This window comes from Lolium perenne, chromosome 2 (assembly GCF_019359855.2).
Source record: "Lolium perenne isolate Kyuss_39 chromosome 2, Kyuss_2.0, whole genome shotgun sequence".
NCBI lineage: Eukaryota > Viridiplantae > Streptophyta > Magnoliopsida > Poales > Poaceae > Lolium > Lolium perenne.
In genome coordinates, this window is record NC_067245.2 from 218,864,511 (window position 1) to 218,869,990 (window position 5,480).

Here is a 5,480-nt window from a genome sequence, read left to right on the forward strand (position 1 = left end):
CATTGTGTTCTACTCGTGCAACCATCTATGCATAGACACGGCTCTGATACCACTGTAGGATAACGTTGCATAGAAAACAAAAAATTTCCTACCGCGAACACGCAATCCAAGCTAAGATGCAATCTAGAAGACGGTAGCAACGAGGGGGTATCGAGTCTCACCCTTGAAGAGATTCCAAAGCCTACAAGATGAGGCTCTTGTTGCTGCGGTAGACGATCACTTGCCGCTTGCAAAAGCGCGTAGAAGATCTTGATCACGATCGGTTCCGGCGCCACGAACGGGCAGCACCTCCGTACTCGGTCACACGTTCGGTTGTTGATGAAGACGACGTCCACCTCCCCGTTCCAGCGGGCAGCGGAAGTAGTAGCTCCTCTTGAATCCGACAGCACGACGGCGTGGTGTCGGTGGCGGTGTAGAAGTCCGGCGGAGCTTCGCTAAGCTACGCGGGAAATATGAAGTAGAGGAGCAAAGCTAGGGTTTGGGAGGGGGTGGCCGGCCACTCAAGGGGGGGCGGCCAAGCTATGGTCTTGGGGTGGCCGGCCCCCTCCCTTGGCCCCTCATTATATAGGTGGATCCCCAAGTGTTGGTGTCCAAGTCTTCGAATAAGACCCGAAACCAAAACCTTCCATAGGAGGGGGAAACCTAGCCCAACTAGGACTCCCACCCAAAGGTGGGATTCCCACCTCCCATGTGGGGGGTGGCCGGCCCCCTATGGTGGAGTCCACTTGGGACTCCACCCCATCTAGGGCTGGCCGGCCATGGAGGTGGAGTCCCTTGTGGACTCCACCTTCCTTGGTGGTTTCTTCCGGACTTTTCTAGAACCTTCTAGAACCTTCCATAGAACCTTCCGCGACATTTTATTTCACATAAAATGACATCCTATATATGAATCTTATTCTCCCACCATTCCGGAACTCCTCGTGATGTCCGGATCTCATCCGGACTCCGAACAAATATTCGAACTCCATTCCATAATTCAAGTGCTACCATTTCAACATCCAACTTTAAGTGTGTCACCCTACGGTTCGAGAACTATGCGGACATGGTTGAGTACTCACTCCGACCAATAACCAATAGCGGGATCTGGAGATCCATAATGGCTCCCACATATTCAACGATGACTTTAGTGATCGAATGAACCATACACATACATTACCAATTCCCTTTGTCTCACGATATTTTACTTGTCCGAGGTTTGATCTTCGGTATCACTCTATACCTTGTTCAACCTCGTCTCCTGACAAGTACTCTTTACTCGTACCGTGGTATGTGGTCTCTTATGAACTCTTTCATATGCTTGCAAGACATTAGACGACATTCCACCGAGAGGGCCCAGAGTATATCTATCCGTCATCGGGATGGACAAATCCCACTGTTGATCCATATGCCTCAACTCATACTTTCCGGATACTTAATCCCACCTTTATAGCCACCCATTTACGCAGTGGTGTTTGGTGTAATCAAAGTACCTTTCCGGTATAAGTGATTTACGATCTCATGGTCATAAGGACTAGGTAACTATGTATCGAAAGCTTATAGCAAATAACTTAATGACGAGATCTTATGCTACGCTTAATTGGGTGTGTCCATTATATCATTCACACAATGACATAACCTTGTTATTAATAACATCCAATGTTCATGATTATGAAACTAATCATCCATTAATCAACAAGCTAGTTTAAGAGGCATACTAGGGACTTCTTGTTTGTCTACATATCACACATGTACTAATGTTTCGGTTAATACAATTCTAGCATGATATATAAACATTTATCATAAACATAAAGATATAAATAATAACCACTTTATTATTGCCTCTAGGGCATATCTCCTTCAGATTTAGCTATCTGTAAGAGGTAGTTATAGCCTTATATGTGATTTTGGTGATGTGGAGGAAGGAGAATGAGGAGAGTCTGTAGGCTTCTTACATATAGCTTACAGACACCATTTTATTGTTGTATGAATGGTTTCTATAACTTATACTCACATATAGCTATGACTAAAGTTAGATAACTTACAGATCGACTATTATATATACTGTCTATAGCATTATCTATAGATGACATGGAGTAGTATTACAGATCCATCTAAACCAATGTACATGCCCTTATCTAGGAAGGAATGAGTGGAGAGGGTGATGCGGTTGAGCCTAGTGGTGGAGCTGCACTATGTTTGCGTGGTCAACTGATGATGGCGATGATCTCCTCCAATTCCCCGTCCCGGCGGAGTGCCAGAACGGAGTTTCTGGTCCCGAGACAGAGTTTCGCGACGGTGGCGGCGTACTGGATGGTTTCTGGCGACTTCGACTTCTCCTCTCGCGTTTTTAGATCGAAACCCTTAAGTAGTCCAGAGGAGGGCGTCAGAGGCCAGCCGAGGGGGCCATACAGTAGGGCGGCGCGCCCCCCTCCTGGGCCGCGCCGGTCTAGTGTGTGGGGGCCTCGGGCCTCCACCAGGCTTGCCCTTCTGGCCCCGTAAATCTTCTGGAAAAATAAGACCTTCGACATAAATTTCGGGGATTTTCCTGAAAGTTGAATTTTTGCACAAAAACGAGACACCAGAGCAATTCTGCTGAAAACAGCGTTAGTTCGTGTTAGTTGTACCCAAAATACACAAATTAGAGGCAAAACAATAGCAAAAGTGTTCGGGAAAGTAGATACGTTTTGGACGTATCAACTCCCCCCAAGCTTAGCTTATTGCTTGTCCTCAAGCAATTCAGTTAACAACTGAGTGCGATAAAAGAACTTTCACGAACACATTTGCTCATATGATGTAAATATTCTCATGACATGGAAAATTGTTAGGCAATTCATAATAAGATACATGCAAATAAGATCATCCAATAGCTATGTCAATCATGGAAAGGTACCAACGAATTAATAATAAGCATCATAAATCATGTCTATCAGCAGGATTGCAATGTTCATAAAAGGATATGATAAAGTGGTATCTCGCTTGCCCGTATTTGAATAGCAAAACATAAATGCTCAGACACCTCTAAAGTTCATAGAAAGACTAGAAATAGAGATTGTCAAAGATAAAAGCATCAAAGTTATACCACAATCAATCATATTTTGGGACAAGCATATTATACTAAGAATGACAGTTGTGCTCTCAAGAAAGTGCTCAAAGAAAGGATGGAGACACAACATAAAAGTAAAAGATTGACCCTTCGCAGAGGGAAGCAGGGATTAACATGCGCTAGAGCTTTTCATTTTTAAAACGGGAGTAAAATTATTTTGAGAGGTGTTTGTTGTTGTCAACGAATGGTAATGGGTACACCAACTACCTCGTCAACCAGACTTTCAAGAGCGGCTCCCATGAAGGACGTTATTTCTACCAGCAAGGTAGATCATCCCTCTTCTCTTTTGTTTACACACGTTTTTAGTTTTATTATAAGTGACACCCCCCCAACCTTTGCTTACACAAGCCATGGCTAACCGAATCCTCGGGTGCCTTCCATCAATCTCATACCATGGAGGAGTGTCTATTTGCAAAATTAAGTTGCTTACTGATGAATCAGAGCAAAACATGTGAAGAGAATTATTAATGAAGTTATTAGTTGGGGCTGGGCACCCCGTTGCTAGCTCTTATTATGAAAGTCGGTCAAAAGTAAATGATAAGGTTGAAAGATAAACACCACATACTTCCTCATGAGCTATAAAACATTAACACAAATTGAGAAGCATTTTGAAGGTTTAAAGGTAGCACATGAGAATTTACTTGGAATGGTTTGAAATGCCATGCATAGGTATTTATGGTGGACACTCTGGAACGACTTGGTTTTCAGGGGTTTGGAAGCACGAGAAGCGTTCCCGCTCAGTACAAGTGAAGGCTAGCAATAGACTGGGGAGCGACAAATCAAGAGAGCAGTCACTGTCATAATCATGCTTGCGGCAAAATAAATTAACGGAGGCATAAAAGTGATACAAGAACTCTGAGGCAAAGTAAATCATCGAGGCTTAATTGACTTTTGTTCAGTCATATGCATGCGCGAGCATGTGCCAAGTCGATTCAAATGAATTATTCAGAGGAGGATACCACAATGTCATACCTATTTATGAATAAAATAATGCAAGCAAACATCCATGACATGCTACTTATATTAATAAATTGGAGCTAAACATGAGAGATCATGAACTACTAGACTTTCTTAAATGACATATACCTCACATGAACCAACTAAGCATGCTCACATGGATGAGTATATGTACAAAAAATGAAAACAAATAGAGTTCATACCAGCCTCTCACCACAGTCGAATTGTCGTAGATCGTCATTATTGCCTTTCACTTGTGTAGCTTGAATAATATGAAATGAAAACCACGCTCCAGCCACCGAAGACCATTGAACTCATAATGAACTTTACAAAACCAAAGAAGAACAGCAAATATTTTTCGTGTTTTCGAATTGGAAACAAGAACAAAAGGAAACAAGCAAACAAAGCAAAATCTTTTTGGATTTTCTTATAGCAAACCAACGATAGCAAATAAAGAAAAATAAAAGCAAGAAACCAAAATAAGCAAATGGTGAAGAGAAACAACAGAAATATTTTTGATCTTTTTGTGTTTTAGGAAAGAAACAAAGCAAAAACAAGAAAATGAAAACTAGAAGAGTCGCATAAACACAAAGGAGCAGGAATTCGTCAAACTTGACAGCAGTACAGTAATCGATTTTTAATAAATTCTTCCGCTGCCCAGCTCGAAAAGTGTTCAAATAATGAAAGTTAGATAACAACCTAGGGAACATGCACAAAAACTGGCTTCGCAAAATAACGTTCTGGCTGTTTTTAAGAATTTTTTTGGTAACAGTCCAAAATCTGTTTTCAGGCAGCACTTCCCCAAATGTCATCTCCCTCTTATTAGAAAACCACTTAAAGAAGCTAAACAAGTATATACAAGTATCCAGCAACCATAATATGCAAAGAATGAGTGATGCCGGTATACCTCCCCCCAAGCTTAGGCTTTTGGCCTAAGTGGAGTTCAATCCCATGGTGCCCATGAAGTAGCACCTCCGTAGTACGACGAAGATGGATCATATTCCGGGTATGTGCTGGAAGAAGCACCCAGATACGTGACGGTGTAGTCGTAGGAGGGCTCGGCGTCCTCAGAGTCATGCTGCTGGTGGAAGCCTTGTATCTTCATTTTCTCATCCACCTCATCCTTAGAGCGCGACCAAGGTTTCCTGTCAACACTGAACAAATCTGGCTGTGGCAAAGGGATTTCCCTCTCATCCCCGTCAGCAAACAACATTCTATAGACCATATTATCTGAACTAGAGTCAGCTGTAACGAATTGAGGACTCTTCATAGCAGCAATGTCAAGCCTTATAGGAGTTAGTTTCACATCAGTAGGGTCAAGAGGAAGTTCTAGATATGCTAAAATGCGTGATGCAATAATTCCTCCAAAAATAGGCCCCTTGTTAGACAAGCGGCGAGCAACAAAAGCACCAAGATGATAAGGTGTCTCTCCAGTGAGTGC